At 36.0% G+C, this 21,022-nt stretch overlaps 1 long non-coding RNA gene across 7 annotated transcripts in view; it reads left to right on the plus strand.

Moving 5' to 3' along the window:
- Positions 1 to 21,022, plus strand: part of LOC109499790 — a 419,289-nt gene that overhangs the window by 382,121 nt on the left and 16,146 nt on the right. For all 7 annotated transcript variants that reach the window (XR_006598084.1, XR_006598086.1, XR_006598087.1 and 4 more), the window contains 2 exons: positions 13,000 to 13,113; positions 14,249 to 14,352. This is a non-coding gene — a long non-coding RNA (uncharacterized LOC109499790). The remainder of the gene's footprint in view (positions 1 to 12,999; positions 13,114 to 14,248; positions 14,353 to 21,022) is intronic.

Here is a 21,022-nt window from a genome sequence, read left to right on the forward strand (position 1 = left end):
TTTCTAAAATTTTAAAAACATATGTTATTATACTTATAATGGAAACACATTATGCCAATTTTTATGAAAACTAAATGATTTGCTGAAACCTCAGCACAAAGCAAAATTGTGGCTTTCTAGCTGCTAGTTGTCATTTCAGGTTTTCAGGGCAAATAAAACATGACATTTATTTTACTTTCTTGATACGATTTTTGAAATATGCCTAGATGAAACTGGTTTCTTCCTTTTATTTCCTTACTATTCCTAGGACAATATTTTGAAATTTTCCTGCTTAAATACATGTTATTCATCTTCCTACATGTATAACTAATTGGCACATGCCGCAAAATGGCCCTTCAATAAATATCATCCCCTGAATATATGAATCCTTTCCTGATGAGTCCTCACCTTTCTCACAAAACTTCACATGTCCTGTAATACTTGGGGAGACTGATGCATTTTTTTCTCAATCATCCTTTTAAAGAGCTGTTTTTCTATGATATTTTCGACTACCTTCTCTGTGTAGATAAATCACCAATCTCTGTTTTCATTCCCCTCTCCTCTGCCAGTCTTGCATTTCTCAGTGTTTGGTTAATATCAACACAGGGGATGCTTATATATTCAAGATTTCATTATTTCTCCAAACGTCATGCTTATTTTCTCATCCCTATAATACGCAAAAAAAAATTCTTCACTTTTTCATAGTTGCTATTCAATCATAACCAGACTCTTCCAAAATTATTTCTCTGCTTTTTCCAACCGATCACTAAATTTTCTTCATTTCCCTCCCTTTCTGCTATCCTGGGAGTAAAATGATCAAAACATTTTGTTTGGAGCAAATGAAGAACTCCAGTACTCACCTCCAGCAGAGTGCCATTCAGTCAGACCTTTATTCACTGCTCCTTTCTCTCCCTAATCCATTGCCCTGGTTATGCCAAGCAACGCACGCTTCTTTCCTTTTCTCTTCATTGTGGCTGGACTAAATCCCCACGGTCACAAGTCACAAGCATCTTTCTCATCTATCCTTTTGCCACCATAACTCTTCACCATAAATCCCCACTGACACCGGTTTTTTTCTCTCTGTCACTAATGCAGATGATTGATATGAAGCTGTAAATTCTCTAGTAGCCAACCCTATTGACTCCCTTGATACTTCATGATCAGGCAAGCAAACTTGCTTTTAGTCAAACAAATATAAAAGAAATTATTTGAAGAAAATAAGTAATCTGGGAGAATCAGTGATCTGGAGTTGTTAATTAAAAAAAAAAAAACAGCAAACTACACATTAAAAAAATCTTATCACTTAATTTATCCATTAACAATTTTGTTTTGATTTTGTGTGTGTGTATGCATTTGCTAGTTTTTCCTGTTTAGGAGGAAAGGGAAGATGTAGGCAAATTAAGAAAAGTAGACCCATTTGAGCAAATCTGAAAATAAAAGTACATGTGCTTAAAATGCAGATGAGTATAATACATGACTCTCTGTTTGTAAACATAATGGATGGTTATGTAATAAAGTACTCAATGATACGCTATACTTAAGGATGTATAACACTTGAGAATATGCATAGGACAGAAAGTACACAAAATAGAAAATACAAGGTGATGCAAAAGTTTGTAAACAAATATGGAACTTTTAAACCTTGCTCAGATAATCAGGGCCAGGAAAAGTAAAACAAAAATCTATTGCCATTTTGTTGCATTAAGTTATCAGAAAATTTAAATTATATTACAAGTGTAAATAAGCAGGTCATGAAATTATTACCTTTCATTCTCTGTTAGTGGCATTATCAATTGGTATAAGATTTTGGAAAGCAGTTTGGCAATGTCTATTGAGAGTAATAACATTTGCAACCTTTGAGCCAATAACTGCATTTATGGAAATTATTTTGGAAAGTAATCCAAAAACAGAAAACAAATACATTGTTATGATAGTAAAAGAAAAGGTAGTAGTAATACAACTTCTCTCAATTATGCAATGGAAATTATGCTACAACTAAAAATTATGATTATAAATACCATGTGATAGAAAATATTGAAATAAGGAAACTGATATGATTTATTTTACTACATTTACTGAATTTCTTTTTGTAAAGAAGAAATCTTAGAACACACTCTAGAAGCCATAGAACACTGATTAACAATTGAAATTGTATTATCTAGACATAAATGCTATTAATATTTTTGTTCGAAGAAAAGATGGACAAATTTTTTGCTGGTTAGATAAATACACAGATAGTAAAATACATACATAACATAACTATGAATTTTTTAAAGCTCATTTATTTATTTTTAATTTTTAAAAAATTTTCTTAGCATTTATTTATTTTTTGAGAGACAGAGAAAAACAGAGTGTATGCGGGGAAGGGGCAGAGAGAGAAGGCAGAGAAGGAGGGGCACAGAATCCAAAGCAGGCTCCAGGAGGGGCTCCAACCCACAAACCATGAGATCACAACCCGAGCCTCAGTTGGACGCTTAATGGACTGAGCAAGCCAGGAAACCCTATTTTTAATTTTTTTAACGTTTATTAATTTTGGCAAGACAGAGAGACAGAGTGTGGGTGGGGGAGGGGCAGAGAGAGAGGAAGACACAGAATCTAAAGCAGGCTCCAGGCTCTAGGCTCTGAGCTGTCAGCACAGAGCCCAACGCGGGGCTCAAACTCACCAACCCTGAGATCATGACCTGAGCTGAAGTCTGACGCTCAACTGACCGAGCCACCCAGACACCCCTCAAGTTTATTTATTTTTGAGAGAGACAGAAATAGTGTGAGTGGTTGAGGGGCAGAGAGAGGGAGAGAGAATCCCAAGCAGGCTCTGGGTCGCTAGCACAGAGCCTGATGCGGGGCTCGAACTCATGAAACTGTGAGGTCATCACCTGATCTGAAACCGAGAGTCTGACACCTAATCGACCACCCAGATGCCCTTATAACATAACTATAATTATGGAATTTATAGTTTTCTGTTTATTGTATAATATTGATGCTAAGTGAGAGGAGCAAAACAAAATTGAAGATAAAACAATGATAAAGAAAAAATTTAAGTAGGGGAGAAAATGAAGGAAGTATTGAAACACATTAACACTGGACTGGAATAGTGAAATGCAGTTAATTTTTTTCAACTTAGCCAGAATTTTGTTTTTCTGCTTTTGTTTATGAGGATTCAATGATTATTTATTATTTTAACCTCCCAGATCCAAACATCCTTCCTCTCTGGAAGAACACCCCAAAATAAATGGGAGGTAGGGTCTCTAACAGAAGCTTAGAAGAGGTAGCTCTTAACCTTCCCAGCTATCTGGCATCTAGTGTTTTAGGTGTGTAGCACAAGCAGAGACCATCAGACATTTTTGTCTGTGACTTTGAAACTGATGTTGCAGTGGCAGCTGGGTAATTTTAAGTGACTGTGGAAAACAGGGATGTGGCCATTTGTCCGGAGATAATGATACCAGTAGCTACAAAATTATTCAGATTCCATAGGGTAAATCTTGGCTGTGCCACATACCTGAGGGTCTGTGGACGAGCTTCCAAAAACTTAATGAAATCATAGGTCAATACATTATGTGTATATGTACATTTATCTTTGAAAAGAATTCCTTGATTTCCTTAGATAGGCAAAGGATTCTATGACCCAGGATGTAGGTCATTATTACAGAGGTGCTCTACCTATTTCTGGGTTCCATCTGTTCCTTGGAAGATATCTCTATCAGACTGCAATGCTCAATAGGCAGAGGTTTGAATCAATTGTTATCGATCTATTATTTTAGTCAATTAATGAGTGATGAATCAATTCATCTGTTAAGTTGCTTAAAAATATATTCATTGCCACCTTTTTCCTGCAGGCATCATTTGGCAGAAGGGATGCAAGGCATAGGCATTCTCAAACACATTCCTGGTCGAGGATACAGACAGATAAATGAAGTCACTGCAGTCTTTTTCTCTTGGCAAAATGGCAGATTAGACGCCCTGAAAGTTTCCCACTACAAAATATCTAAAAACTCCAGATAAAATATAGACAACATGCTCTTGAATAGAGGAATGACCTTGCAAGACAGTAATGGTAATCCTCTGAGAATAAGAAAAAAAAAATCCATGATGTGAGTTAGTGCTGCAGCTACCAGCAAGCTACAGTTCTGGGTGGCCCCAAGCTTTGGCTTTAAAAGGCATGTGTAGGAGAGAGACTTTCTGCAGTCAGTGGAAATCCAGTATTGGGTTAACTCTGAGCTTTCCTGCAGTTACCAATATTGGATTCCTGGTGGATTCCTCCCACTGATAGGTTTGTGTAAAATTAAACAAGCCATTCAAACTCTTTATCTCTCAATTCCTCTACTAATAAAATTTTAATAACAATACTTCTATTACCTTTGCAGATATATAAAAATATTAATCTACGTTACACAACTATATCCACGTATAGACAGAATTCTTGCATCAGACGACCTGGTAGGCCTCCAGATAGGTTACCTTTGTGTCAGATATTCACTGCAGGTCTAAACAGCAGCATGTAGTCCATTTTATGCTTAAGGGATCACCTGAGCCCCCTTCCCTCAGCAAAATCTATGGGTAGGAACATGTTGGAAGGAAGTAGGGAAGGAATTTTGAAGCTTCGTGTGTCCGGCTAAGATGAATAAAGGTGTAAGTCCTAAAAAGAAGCATTTCTCTCTATTCATAAACAGGGGTGTGGGGGACAACTATTTCATTTGATCTGAAAGAGTCACTTAAGTATAATACATTCCTGAATTCCAGCTTTCAAGCTCTAGTAAAACAATGGAAAGAAAATAGTTTGCGTGCAACATAGGAGACAATACGTAACTGGATGTGTATTTTAATATGTTGTGTTGAAAATGTGACTTAGAAAACTAACCCCAAGAGGCTGGGAAATGTGTAATGTGTCAGTCATCTGTATGAAAACATATAAGCAAGAGGTAAAATAACCTGACAATAGACTAAGTGGTAACACTACCTAAGACATGTATTAATTTTCTTTTGGGGCAGAGAGAAAGAAAAATGGCAAGAGTCTGTATAATATAACTTGATTTAAGGCTAATAATTACAAAGGATAGCTGAATCTTAAATTTATAAATTTCATAAAATTTGGGTGGCTTGTGAGCACTCGCTATAACTGAAAATATGTTTATGAATATAGAGAAGTTACAGCTTTGAGTAGGAAATATCAAAATAAGATTAGGCTTTGAAAAATGTAAAGTAATGCATCTTGGATGAAAAATTCACAGATAATCAGGGAAATGGAGCTACTGTACTTGGAAAATGGTAATGTTGAATGAGACCTGGGAGTGATAGTTACAGAAAATTAGTATGAGATTGCACAGGATGATATAGTGGTTTATAAAAACTGTTTGGGCAGCACATGCAGAGATAACACATCATGAGTCAGACAAGTGTGTCCATTTATGAAAACTTCAGTACCAGAAGGATGTCATCATACCAGAGTGAATTCAGAGAGAGCTACAAAAATGATTGAGGGACTGGAAGGGCTGATGTGAGGTAAGATTAAAAAGAACTAAATATGTATGGCTTATCCAAATATAGACTATATCGCCACAAAATGTAAGGTGCTCACACAGTGAGGAAAGGGAGAAAACTTTTCAAGGAAGTTTAAGCAGAGGTTATCAGGAACATTCTGAAGAAAACTAAAAAAAGAAAAGTTTAGGTGAAATAAGCGTTCCCTAGTGGGTTAAGTGGAGAAAATGGTACACCATTTTCATTCTCTAGATCCATTGTGCGAAGTGAAAAAAAAATAATATATATATATATATATATATATATATATATATATATATAATTTAATCTCCTACTCCTTCAGTTTCCACATCTTTAAAACCAGGAGTACTGGTTTTGGCACACTTGAGTTTTGACTGGTAAGATCAATTCTAGCCATATTCATTTAAATACCATTTTAAAAATTATGTGTCAAATGCTCAGCATCAGCTATAATGGTACAGATTTTTTTTAATAATTAAATAAAGTTGGGGGCGCCTGGGTGGCGCAGTCAGTTAAGCGTCCGACTTCAGCCAGGTCACGATCTCGCGGTCTGTGAGTTCGAGCCCCGCGTCGGGCTCTGGGCTGATGGCTCAGAGCCTGGAGCCTGTTTCCGATTCTGTGTCTCCCTCTCTCTCTGCCCCTCCCCCGTTCATGCTCTGTCTCTCTCTGTCCCAAAAATAAATAAACGTTGAAAAAAAAAATTAAAAAAAAAATAATAATTAAATAAAGTTGATCTAAGAAATGAACAGTATACTTAAGTTTTAGAAAATGGGCTGAATATGAGCATGTAATATGAAAACTTGAATTTATTGTAGTTCTTGACATCAAAGAGCTTACAGTCTCATAGATGAGTAAACATGTATTCAAGTACATAAGCAAAATATGCTATAGCTGTTAATAGAGATTCAAAAATGAGCGATTGAGATTCCAAAGAATTGAAAGAGGAATGTTTCAAGGATAAGAAGGAGGTGGCATTTGAGCTAAGCCTTGAAGGGTACTTGGAATTCAACAAGAAGAAACTGGAGGAAGATTCAAGGACAGAAGAGCATGACACACACAACCCATGGCCAAAGCCATGAGTGATCTGGTGTGGGGGAAACAAACACAGAAAAGTATGGTGTAATACAGATCTGGACAGGTGTGCTGTCATTTATTGGACCATGACTGGGGCTTGAATGGGAGTTGAGACTGTAGATAGACCACTAGTTTTCACAGTTTTCAGGCTTTCATCAAATAAAATCTAAATAGAAGCCTCATCTATGGAACAGATAAAAGTAGTGCTTCTCTGTTTGAAGTTGGTTAGAGACCTAGGCTCCTGCCCTGCAGTATACTGTCAATCTGTCTTCCTCCGTACTCCTGGAGACCCTGAGGCTTCTCAAAAGACCCCTACAAACTGTTCAAAGAACACAAATTTAGCAAAAAGTAATAAATAAGGAATTCTGAACAAGGCAATGAAATGACCGGTATAGACCTGTAAAAATTGACTTGGAAGAGCACCTGGGCGGCTGTTTGTTAAGCGTCTGACTTCAGCTCAGGTCATAATCTCATGGTCTGTAAGTTTCAGCCCCGCATTGGGCTCCATGCTGACACTGTGGAGCCTGCTTGGGATTCTCTCTCTCTTTTCCTCTCTCTGCCCCTCCCCCATTCATTCTCTCTCTCTCTCTCTCTCTCTCTCCCAAAAATAAACTTAAAAAAAATAGGAGAAATAAGAAAGTGGGTTGAATTAAGAGTATACTGCGTGAGTCTGAATCTAGATTGTAGCTGAGGATTAGTAAAGATGTGGCTTTGATATTAGAGATTCAAACACCAATTTTCTTGGTTAAAAAAAAAACCTCGTTGTAAGAAGTAGAATAGATGCTAACTCAGATTTTCACAGTGAGTGGGACATTGTTATGCCACTAACTAAAAGAGAGTTTTATTTAATACATGATTCTGGTTTAAGATTTGAATCTACCATAGTCTTCCTTAGTGGTTCTTTTTGTATACCTACCTTAGCGGTTACTTTTGTATAGTAAAATGTACTGGTTTAGAAATTATAGCTTAATAATACTTTTTTGTTGAGTCTTGAATTACAAAATCTTGTCACCTGGATGAAAGAGGAATGAAATATATGCCAATATGGGAATATCATTTTTGTAAATGTATTCATTCATTTCTTCATTTGTTTGTTATGCATTACTTATTAATCATTTAAAGTGTATGAGATATTGGGATAGATTCCAGAAGAATTGAAGTTTTAACTGTTACTCATATATTGGCTAGATTATTAACCTTTAAACTCATCTGCCAATAATCTTTAACAACATTTCTTCCAGATTTATAATTTATTTCCATGTAAACTCAGATTCCTTTCTGAAATTTCCTTTCTTTTTATATTTTTGTATGTGTCTAATAGTGCCACATATTCATGTAAGTACCAAAATTCTATCCCTAAATCAAAGCATTTTAACCATCTGTTATCTAATGTACATACATTTTTAAACATCCCAATTAATCACTGACATTCTAGTTTATATTTGTCTTTATTAGACTCTATATTTTTTATTTCAGCCATATTTATCAAACCAAAAGTTAAGTCTGCTAATTCTATTTTGTATCAAACAAGAAATACTCAAGTTTATTTTGAGCAAATCTGATCTATAAGCATTTAAGGGAAATTTAGATTCTAAAATAATGTGATCAGAGTGTTCATTTCACCCATAAATCTCCATGCCATGATGTCACTTCTTACTTTGTATTATTAGAATAATTGGGAGCAATATTGAAGATTAGAATAACTTTTTAACAAGAAATTACCACTGTCAAGATATTCTGGATGATCTATTTTAGAGAAGGATCAAAATTAAAGTCAGTATTAGGTATATAACCTCTAATATATGCCAATGTAGTGCTACACAGTTTACTTCCTATCTCATTTAATCCACAAAACCTACGTGGCAAGTAAAATCATCCATTTTATAAATGAGGAAATTGGAGTTAAGAAAGTTTAACTTGCCCTGGGGAACACAGCTAGTAATCGATAGAGCAAGACTTACAAATTTCAAAGTCCAAGTACCTTTCACTAAAAATGCTCCCTACAAGTGAATAGTAAAGAATTCATTAATAAGTATCCAATATCATTGTCAATGGAGGAAGGAATCGGGATTAATACTTTATTATAAAAGTACCATAGTTATCTTCCCTGTCATATCTCAGGAATTGTCATTTACTATTATAATATTAAAGTGACAAACCAATCTTACTTGACATTTTCCTGCCTATTTGAAAGAGTTATCTCTGGGCAAATAGCCTTTTAGAAGGAAATCTTTTAATTTGGATTTGCTGTAGATGAACATTTGCCAGAAACATTGATCACCATAGTCATAATGTCTCAAAATTCTGTACAAAGTAATCAATATCATCAAGTCTCAAAAATACTATACAAACTAATGAATAATTTGCGAATATACATCTTTAAAAGATGTCAAATTCATTAATGATATTTGAGAGATTGGTCTCTATTAGGAATTATTTACAAGAAATGCACATCAAACTAGGTCTAAGTGAGAATAAGTAAGTTCTTAGAGAAGGTAATTGGAAGACTGATACATTAACATTACATAGAAAGTGGTTAATTATTCTTCTTTTTCCGAAGATGCTTTGCCAAGTAATTAGTCCAAATAAAACAACAACAAAATAGGCTTTCTTTATACAAATTTCCAGGAGTGCTTAAATGCTGATCTGTGGGTCAAGATTCTAGTTCTGTGGTTTCTTATCTCTATATCCTTGGCAAGTTTTTTAGCCTCTGTGTGCCTACAAGTGTCTTTACTTGTACAAAGGAATAATGTTAGCATCTGATTTACAAAGTTATTTTTGAGTTTTGAATTAATCCATATAAATATTTAGTCCACATGGGTGGAAAAGGGAGAAATCAAGCATAGCTAAAGGGTAGAGAGCCATCAGGAGGATGGCAGGCAGCGAGGCAGGAGCTGGGCCAGACCTGATGTGCTCTGGAAGCCATGTTCATAGGCTATCCTTATCCTAAAGACACAGTGAAGTCATTGAATTGTTTTAGGCAGGGACATGACATGATCAGATCTATGATAATGTTGAAGCTAAGCAAAGAGGTTATGATCAGGATTATTAAATTTGCACTCTCATTCTGGAACATACCAAGGTGACTATTTAGTCATTTTGTCACTGTGAAATGGGATCTGGATTAGGTTCTGATAGACTAGCTCTGTTGCTCTAAAATAGAAAGACTCATTGTTGTGTGTGTAGTATAAGGGAAAAAAGATTAATCAAAAGACAAGATAATAAAGTAAAAAAGAAAGACAAGTTAAGGCAGGACATTAATAGAAAAATGTTAACTCAAGCCATCATACTTAGAAACAACACATATGTATAGTCTATGTGGTATTCTTATATAAAAATTATGCCATATAATGAATGCATCATTGTCAATATGTAAGGAAAAAGAGAGGGAATGAAATTAAAGAATGGAAAAGGATATTGCTTATAAACATATATGCATACATAAATATAAGTTACAGCTTCTTTGCTATGTTTAGCATCCTGAATCTATTATTTGCATATCCATGGATTTAAACTACATAATTAATAAAAGTTTGAGGTAAATATAATTTGTTTCATATTTTAAATATATGGCTATATATATTGCTAGATAATACAACAGATAAACAGAAGAGAGCATAACAAGGATATTAGAAATGAATTGCATTGAGTTAATTTGGGGCTAAAAATAGGTATTTGCATTTTCTCTTGAATTTGAAGGCAATTTAGAGGAAGAAAGGGTTTCTGGACAGCCAGATATCAGCCAAATCCATAAAGAGCCAAGTATAGCTCCAATCTATCATCTGGAGCACACTACTGCTGAGCCCTACCCTAGCCAAGAGAGTCAAGTATAAAATGTGCTCAGAGCTCCTGATTCCTCTCCAACATTTTTCACTCTGCTTTGGCTGATGTTCATTTAGGTTAGATTGCCTTTTTAAATTTTTTTTCCAAAACAAGAAGACATACTTCATCAACATAAAAATGTTCTTGAGACATTTGTTCAATAAATGCAAATGATTTTAAAGTCTAAATTATGGAGTTGATTTAATAATTTCAGAATATGCTATCTAATTATCTGGGTTATCGAAGAAAAAAAAAATCTTCCTTCCTCCCTCCCTTCCATCCCTCCCTCCCTCCTTCCCTCCTTTCCTCCCTCTTTCTTTTTTCCCTTTCTTTCTCTTTCTTTCCTTCTTTCCTTTCTTTTTTCTTTCTTTTTTCTTTCTTTCTTTTTTCTTTCTTTCTTTCTTTCTTTCTTTCTTTCTTTCTTTCTTTCTTCTCCCACTCTTTCTCTCTTCATTTTTATTTCTTTCCTTCTTCTCTCCCTTTACCCCATCCCTCTTCCTCTCTGTCCCTCTCTTCCTGCCTCCGGACATCTTTTCTTCCTCTCTTTCTTTCCTTGATTGAACTAATTGGGTGGTCAGTGATTGGTTCCTAACCAATAGCCACTGTGCAACATAATCTACATTCTGATAAATAAAAACTAATTTGCCATTGAGGAATTTTGTGGTTTACAATTTTTACAGCCAGTTCTAGTCACCACATTGCTCAGTTTTGTGTCACCAATTTAAGGAGCATCAGAGACCACCTTTAGACCACTGTGTGTCTAATATTATAATCTAGGCCTTTGGTTTCTACTAATTATTATATTGAGGAAACTGATCATAAGAGACAACTCCATAAAACATCTTAGAAATTGGTATTTCCCTAACATCTAATGTTTCTACAGAAGGCATATCATACTTGTATGGTACTTCATAGATCACAGAATTTTTAGGTTTTTTTTCTTTTATTTGTTTATTTTATTTGTTTATTTATTTTGAGAGAGAGACAGAGAGCACACATGAGCAGGGGAGTGGCAGAAAGAGAGGGAAAGAAAGAATCCCATGCAGGCTCTGTACTATCAGTGCAGAGCCCCACACAGCGCTCAATTCCACGAACCATGAGGTCATGACCTGAGTAGAAATCAAGAGTTGGATGCTTAACCAACTGAGCCACCCAGACACTCCAATCATAGAGTTTTTATATTGTTTCATCTCACTCATTCCTTCAATATTAATTTATTCACAAAATTATTGTGTGATAGTTATATACAACATCAAAGAAGATGTCTTTGACCTTAAAGAATTTATAGTCTTGTCACTTACTCCTTCCAAAACCTATAAAAAGTAGATCTTATTATCTCAACCTGAGGCTTACAAATTTTTAATAATTTAAATCAATAAGGTGTGAATGCTGGGTAAAATCCTTCTGAATCCATGATTCTGAGTCTCTGACATAGCCTGTACTCATCAATGCCTCCTAGTAAGCCCCATGAATGAAGTCACAACAGTGTTTCTGGAGTCAGTTGAATCTGAGTTAGGATCCCAGTTCTGTTTTTTAATACCTATATGAATGTGAGCAAATTACTTTTCTTCTCTGAGTGTCCCCATTAGTGATAGGGACTGGTCATGCCAGTCTTCACACTACAAGGTTGCAGAGAAAACTGCTTCCAAGACTGTAGCAAATGAAAAGGTGGAGGTGGAACATAAAGGGCTGAAACTGATATGGGGTCATTGAGGCACTTAGCATGGGTATAAAAATAAAGGGGAGGTGGCCCCAATCAAAAGATATCTTAATATTAAAATCAAATTGGCAATTTATGACTCATAGACTGTTTTTGTAAAAAGAAAAGTTTTATCAGAAACATGTTTGGATTGGGTAAGGAAGTGAGTCAGGGTTGTGCAGGTGCAGGGTTAAATATAATCTTTAAGATTTTGAGACTTTGTTCATCTTTGTAGTAGGCAGAATCTAAAATAGCACCCCAGGGGCACCTGGGTGGCTCAGTTGGTTGAACATACTACTTCAGCCCAGCTCATGATCTCATGTTCGTGAGTTCAAGCCCCGTGTCCGGCTCTGTGCTGACAGCTCAGAGCCTGGAGCCTGCTTTGGATTCTCTGTCTCCCCCTCTCTCTGCCCCTTACCTTCTTGTGCTCTCTCTCTCTCAAAAATAAAAAAACATAAAAAATTTTTCAAAAAATTAAAAAATAAAATAAAATAGCACCCCAAAAATTTCCTTTGCTAATCCTCAGAACCTGTAAACAAGATGAGTGATGTACTATCACTCTTATGGTTATGTTATGTTATGTTGTTTTATGTTATGTTATGTTGTTATGTTATGTTATGTTATGTTATGTTTTATGTTATGTTATGTTATGTTACTATGTTAGGTCACAGTTGATCTTAAGGTAGGAAGATTATCTGGGTGAGCCTGATCCAATCACACAAACCCTTAAAAAGCAGAAAGCTTTCTCTGGCTGATAGCAAAAGAGGAAGGGAGAAGGTATAAGGGAGATCTGAAGGTCACCTTGCCACCACTGCCTTTGAAGAAGCAAGGAGTCACAGGAAAGGACTGAGGAACAGCCACAAGGTATGAAACTGACTAGGCAACAATGACAAGTCCTACAACCACAAAGATCTCTATTCTGCTATTAACAGAAACAAGAGTGGAAGGGAATCATGAGCTACAGTTTGATTTCAGCCTTGTAAGATCCTGAGCAGACCCAGCCATGCAGTAGCCATGCCGTCACCGACTTCTGACCCACAGAAACTGTGAGCAAATAAATGGATGTTTAAGCCACTAAGTTTGTAGTAATTTCTATGCAACAATAAAATTCATACAATCATGAATATTTGGCATTAATTTCTGTGTTAAATATATTGTATTAAATTACCATTTATCTTTATGATTGACCTTTTCTCAGCATGCCTTTAAATTGTGTAACCTGAGTGTAGTGTCTCATTTACCTCATCCTTATCCAAGTCTTGCAATGCTTGGCATAAAGAAGGTCTACAATACCTGTTGTTATCTTTATCCTTATTAGTTCACAATGACTTCTAATTCCAGTCTTACTGATAGGGAATTTTCTTAATCTTCCCAACTTCGTCAAAATTTCTCCTCTTCGACTGCTCCTACCCATCAATGGCCAATACTCATGCCTCCTTACTTACATCAAATCCACCTAGTCCTGAGATTAGTCAGATGATTGCCAATTAGGGCAATATGTTAAGGCTATGACCAGATACCATGCCATGTAATTGTCTTCTTAAAAGGTCCCTGCCTCTCAAACAATTCCAAAGTATTTTCCTCCTATGTATTTGGAAATTTCTTTTTAACATTTGGTATGGTACTTTGGATTCACATTAGTAAGAACATTATCTCTCACATATTTTACCTTTCTCCAGCTTTCTTTTCAAAATAACTTTGCTAAATTTAGGCGATTTGGGAAACATGGGTTTGAATATGGGAAGTTAAGAACAAAAAGGGTAATAGCTAATAAATTTACTCTCTGATCTAGTGCATATGTGTCTAAATTGTTAGAGTAACTCTTGCTCAGTTGAAGACAACTCTTACTTTATTACAAAAGCAAGAGAAGCAAAGTAGCTATAAGGGTCACTCATAATCACCCATATTAATGACTGTTTTCACTATGATTGAATCATAGATATTTTTTGTCTATAGAAAGTGGTCATTTTTACTGCACATGTTGATTCATAGATGCATAACTAATCATGACAACTTTATTAATTGCTTATTATCAAAGGTTTTCTCTTTTATTAGAGAACAAGTGACTTCCTTCCCTTATACTGGTGTGTGTATATATCTCTGTGTGATAGAGATTAATGCATAAAGCTTTGCAGGAAACTGCCTCATTGATTTTGTTGCCTTTATATTTGTCTTCCTTAGATGACTTCCACTAACATAGATGGAGGATGTATAGCCCATTCCAGTGGGACACCCAGGGCCTTGCCTATGGTGGTTGGAGTTCTGGCTTAAATTCAGGCAGCTGAGTAAGTAAGAGGTTACAGGGGTATTTTTAGAGAAATGAATGCATTGTATTATTGGTTATTTTTAAAGTCCCCAGTCCAGCACTTCTTGATGGAAGTACTCTTGTAAAGTATTAATCCTTGCTTGTGTTTTGTATATTAACTAGGAAATGCATTGCCAACGCTGCTATAATCATGTGCCCTGAAATATTATTCAATGTTGTAATGAGTTGTACACAAGTTCTATCTCTGGAGTCTATGTGTTTGAACATTCTCATGCCATACTTTCAAATTCTTCAAATCTCAGGCTAGCCAATCCACCACTCTACCATACGGTTTGGAAGTGTTTTCAAAAACTCATGTTCTTTTCCCACATTATTTAAGACTTAAATTGATTTCTGAGATTTTTTTATGCAGTAGTAACTTCTACTCTTGCACATAACTTAATTTAGCAGCATCAGAGCTAATGATGAATAAATGTACCCACCTCAGTACATGGCACCTCCTTTTAGAGAAAACTCTCCAAAAGTCTTTATTGAAGAAAAGTATCAGATCAGTACCTTAGAGTCTTCAGTGCTATGATAGTGCATTGAATACAAGAAAGCTGATGGGGTAGTTTTAAAAAATGTCCTGACAGAGTCAAGGTGATGGCCATTTTTAGCTGCCCTGCTATCCATCACCTCTTTCAGCCAAGCATACTCCATCATATGCAACAGCCTCATGAATTTATGCATCAAGCTGTGCAGCCAGTCGTGCCGAGGGCGCTGGTGACAAGTGAAATTGCTGTGCGCCTCATTTAGCTGTTTATTGCGCCTGAGTACGTGTTGCAGCTGTCATCCCACGATGGGATGATAGTGCTCGTTAATAGACAAGACAGGCAAATAATGATGGAGGCCACAGCAAGAGATGCTCATCTGCCAATGGGCTCTGAGCAATATCACAAACATCCACAAAGTTTTCCATCAAAAGCAGCTCTGTAAGAAAATAGAGAGGGCAGGGCTGTTCTTCACAGGACTAACAATGGAGATTAAACTTTTGAAAAAAGTGTAGCCCAGTAGATTGTGTAACTTAGGGCTGGCATTTGGGGTTCTACACCGTGCTTCCCTTTTAAGAGAATCCCAGGAAAATGACCACACACACCAACCCGGTTTGCCACCAGTGTGGCAATACAAGATGACTGTATTCCTGCTGCACACCATGGAATTAACCTTAACACACTGAACAGTTGGCCTTACTCCCCTGCCATCCATGGCCCCAAGAATTTGCAAATGTTATTTCCCATTTGAAGACTTATTTCATACATTTAGAACTTCGGATTGCTATCTTTCAATTCTTCTCAGTAATTCAGTGGAAAGTAACTTGAAATAGAAATATTCTATCTTTAGATTTGAATGGAATTTTCTTTTGTATAAAATTGAATTATACTCAAGCATTCATATCTTGGCGTATAGGAAAGAGGCTCTTAATAAAATCTTTCCCAGATGAAAGTCTGTTAAACAACTATCTTCTATTTCCTTCCTTCCCTGAATGTGTGGTGCTTAATCTTATGGGTATTTTAGAGTTGGTGATTAGCAAATGCCTGAGGTATGGGCTTAAATGTGAATCTTTATGATTTACCAACAGATTATTCATTGTGTAAGAATATAGAACTTAAAGAGTTAATTAATATGTTTGGTATAATGAGATGAAGCAAATTCTGACACTCCTTTGCAGACTTTTATACACAATAGTGATCTCCAAAAACACTTGAATGCTATGCTTGAAAACTGGGTATTGTTTTGAATCCCAAATATAGACACAAACATCAAGTTCCAAATTGTGAACTCAGAACAGAAATAATTATAGATATTTTATAATTTAATAGAAGAACTTGGAAAACCCATCAACATAAAAATACGGAAAACAAATATAGGAATAACCATTAAACACACACAATTTGGGGAATGGCTCTCTTGTATATAATAACATGTGGCCATGGTCTTTTTGGTGGTGTCCATCTTATTATGAGGTGAGACTGTCAAAAGTTTAATAAGGACATTATTGTTAATAAGTATGTCAAGAACCATAGAAAGTACTAACTAGGTCTACATAGAACACTTTTATTAGGATCCCAGAGGTATAATGATGGGAGAAGAAAAAAAAAAACAAAAAAACCTTTAGTGTGGCCTTTTCATTTTAATGATGAGGAAACCAAGTCCCAGAGAGGCTAAGTGACCCAGAGAGGTCTTCAGTCATCTGCAGCACCTGCAGTAAACCCAGGTCTCTGGGACCCTAATGTCCTCCAGAGCTGCCTTAGCTGTGACATTACTCATGTTCTTGCGGGGACTGACAATGTGGGCTGTTTTTTTTTTTAAACTACTTATTAACAAAAGTCTTGTTTATATTTGTATGTTATTTTGAAGGGATATTCTGACTTATTTATTTATCATTTATATATGGCTATTTCTTTAAAAAATAGAGTAGGGAATACAAGGCATCTAACAATGAAGTTAAAATAATAAGGGTTGTGTCATGAAAGACAAGAGAGAATTATAGCAAAAAGCTCAGGCAAAGGATAATTACTAGATTTGAATATAAAATTTGCCACTGATTTAAAAAGGTTGATTCATTCTTAAATGTGATCATTGTCTTTGAGCCAAAAATTACTTCAGTGAGAATGGATCTTTAGCTTTATGATGGAAATAAATGAGAAAGTATAAGTTAACTTGCAAAGAAAATAGTTTTATGATGCACATTTCAGGAATCTACATATTCTGTAAAGTGAGGCACATCCATATTAATTATCTAAGGTCCCTTCCTTCTTTAAAACATTCATATCTGTGAATCTGCTGTTACTTAAAATGTATAACAAAATTCAGTAGACACAACTTTCCACTGGGTATCTTGATCCAGGAATATCTGTTTGTCTTAGAATCTTTGATAAACACTTAGTATACAGGGCAATGTGTATTCTATAACAATTAATTTGGATGCACAGTAGACATCATTATACAGGAGCTACAAAATCACATTTGGATTATACATTATAGCAGTGATTTAGCTCAGAGTCTTAATGTAAAATCCTATGGACTAACATGTAATAACTTTATGTACTTTATTTCTTTTTCCCTATTCTGTGCTTACTAGGGAATAATATAGTGGGAGCTATATTATTCTGCTCCTTTGCTTTTTCAAAAATAACAACAACAAAATTTTTTGGCATTTACGGAAGTAACGGTCAGCAAATTTAAAAATGTTGACTACTTTTTCTTAATTAAATGGAAAAGAGATGTGTGTTACACACACACACACACAAAGTTTTATTAATGTTTCATAAAATGGTTGCTACAATCAAAGGAACTGCTCTGAAAATTAAATTACTGGGCTGACTCTGGAAATCAGCATAATATGCTCTGTTTAATTCAGTCATGCTAAGATGTTAGATTCTCCTTCATTCTCTCAGCTTTCTCTCTCCTTCACCTGGGGGCATCTGCTGATGAGTCTCTTCTAGAGGTTGTTTAATGACTATTTTACAGGAACTGTCAGCTTTCTAAAGCCCAGTGGCATTGGGCGTCACTGTATTACCAGCCTTTTTACACAATTGGCCTGACTGTAAATCGGAGGTTTAAAAGTACAAGAAAAGCTCCTATTTGATTTAATGACTGGCTGATGGAGGTCGATTAATCTTTCTGTGCTCAGATGTTTTACTCATAAAGGTCATCTATTGTTTGTTTATACTCACTTTTCTGATGTTAGAAACACAAGAAATAAGAAGGCCATTTTGAGAAGAGCAGATAGTCTCCTTAAGAAAATCCCTGTCATATGCACTCTGGGATTTGGACTCAAATCCTAATTATACAGTAAGTGAAATGAACACAGCCTTTACATTAACCTAATGTAAAGCTGCAAAACCACGATACCTGCTCAATTTGGTTAAAGAAATTAAAGATGATGGCTTTTTTTTTTTTTTTTGGTAGGAGGAGGCTGTTTAAAATGCAGATCTTTTTGGTTGCATAAAGAAAAATATTTTTTCCTTCCTCTTCTTCACCTCTCTTAAAAAACCAAACGGGAATCTTTGAGCACTATCACCTTTACTTAGGGCATTACTTTTATTCATGGTTAGGAGCTCTATTTTATAAAAAAAAAAAAAAGAAATTGAAAATGTATCTTTTTTTTTCAAATTAGATGAATTCATTGTAATCTTGGTATGTAATACAAAGTCTTGCTTCTTGAATGTTAACATGAGTACTCAGGTTATCCATCAAATTATTTTTTTTGGTTTTAATTTTTGATCAGGGGATAACTTGTTTAATCAAAGAATGTGTCAATCAGTCAAAGCTAGTCAATGAAGAGCGTGGATTGAGAGTACAAAAAAGTAGTGCACAGAAGGTGACCCTGAGGAAATATTCAACAACTTTGAAAATCTACTTTTTAAAGTTGAGACAACATAGCAGAGTTATTCTTTGACCAACAAAATATTACCTGACCATTGGTGTCTCCAAACAAATGGAATAGAACAATGTTTCTGGCAGTTGTCCTGAATGGAGGTTTCTGATTACAAGTGACTATAGGAGAATGAGACCCATGAGCAGGTGGAATACACATAGTGAACAAAGATGGTTGTAAATTCCGCCCCGCCACAACCTTTCAAAAGTGAGAATATAAACACTGAAGAAAAATAGAGTCCCATAACTTTTCACTGGACAACCTATCTATTCAGGCATGCAGACCAAGGCTTCCGGATATTAATTTTGGAAAATCCCTGGAGGTAGGAATTTCTGCTATTACCAAGCTATTCAGGGTGTCAAAAAGCCACAAAAGTAAATTTAACATTGTTTTCTATTTGAATCTCAGGACCACATTCTACTACCAAATGGTCACAGAGCAACTATACATACTAAAATGTTGAGTCAAAGTTTTTCTCGAAGTATTCTTTGAAAGGCATTTCTAAGGGCAAATGTAAGAGAAGGGATAACTGACAGGCAATCTCTGATAATACTGGCATAACATAACATAGCTGTTTTGAGGCAGTCGCCCAATCACCTCTCCTTGAGAAGTTCCAAGATTTCTTTTACTGTACAGCGCCTTCCGTGGGCTTTTACGGTTCTAAATTGTATTCATTTGTTTACATGGTGGTTGTTCTCTGGAGATTTGTCTTCACAAGGACAGGGCCTGTTTTACATTCTTTTTTTAAGTTTTATTTAAATTCCAGTTAGTTAACATACAGCGTAATATTAGTTTCAGGTGTAGAATTTAGTAATTCAACACTTGCTTGCAACACTCAGTGCTCATCACAATTAAATGCACTCCATAATCCTCATCACCTATTTAACCACCTCCCCCCACCTACAACCCCCGTTGTAACCATCAGTTTGTTTTCTGTCATTAAGAATCTGTTTTTGGGGGGGCACCTGGGTGTCTCAGTAGGCTAAGAGTCTCACGTCGGCTCAGGTCACGATCTCATGGTCTGTGAGTTCGAGCCCCACGTGGGGCTCAGAGCCTGGTGCCTGCTTCAGATTCTGTGTCTCCCTCTCTCTCTGCCGCTCCCCGACTCATGCTCTGTCTCTCTCTCTCTTTCTCTCTCTCTCTCAAAAATAAACATTAAAAAAAAAGAATCTTTCTTGGTTTTCTTCTCTCTTTCTCTCCCTTTTTTCCCCTTTGCTCATTTGTTTTGTTTCATAAATTCCACATAGGAGAAATCATCTGGTATGTGTCCTTTATATTTATCTTGATGGATCCCAAATATCCAGTATCTGGGACAGTGTTCAGCATCTGGTAAGCACTCAATAAATATTGTTTGAATGAAGTAACCAAGTTATGGTGTTTTTCATGTTCAGTAGGGGACTTACTAAAGTGTCTAAATATTACATTCCTCATTGGAATTCAGACTGCCTCCTCTTGCTAAGCATGAAGGAGCAATGAGATTGGACATGGAGATGGAAGCTCTAGTCTCAGCTCTGTCAATCTGTGACAACCAAGCAAGGCACTCAAACTTGAGCTTCTCCAATGCTTATCTGTAAAACCCAGGATAGGATGTATCACTGCAATCCTTGACAACTGTGATACCCTGATTCTTGGGTCCCTGCTGTTCTCATATGTGGTCAGCTATTTTTTTTTCCATCTACTTGCAACTCTAAATTGTTACTAACACCTAACATTTACTAAGCAGTTAGTTATGATGGTAATATTATCTCCCCTAATTCTCCTAACGATGCTGTGAGTTAAGTTTTTACACATAATGAAACTGGAGTTCAGAATGATTTAAAATTTTGTCCTAGGGATCACATTAGTCCCAAGTAGTATAGAGAAGGCTCAGGCCTTGGGCTCCCACTGCTGATTTTTCTGCTCTTTCCATTGTGCAGCCTAACTCTATATGTGGCTCATTCTTTCCTGGACTTCTAAAAGTATTATAAGTTTGTATTTAGTATTATAATGTTTTGAATGGAATTCCCAAAGGAAACAAGACCCTCTATGAAAAGCCCAATTTATTATGAGTCAGACATTCTGAGTTGTATTGTTATCAGAAGTGAGGAGTCTCCTCTGATCCCCCATATCTCTTCTCATTCTCTGGTGGCCAGTGTCATGCACTTTCAAGACAGCTGGCCAGTGGGCTCTATGGCCACAAAATAGAGCTCATCAAGCTGCTCACACAAGGACTGAACTTGTGACCTTGGCGTCATTTCCATCACACCCCAAGCAATTGAATTAAATAGCC

The sequence above is a fragment of the Felis catus genome, chromosome B2, assembly GCF_018350175.1.
Source record: "Felis catus isolate Fca126 chromosome B2, F.catus_Fca126_mat1.0, whole genome shotgun sequence".
Lineage (NCBI taxonomy): Eukaryota > Metazoa > Chordata > Mammalia > Carnivora > Felidae > Felis > Felis catus.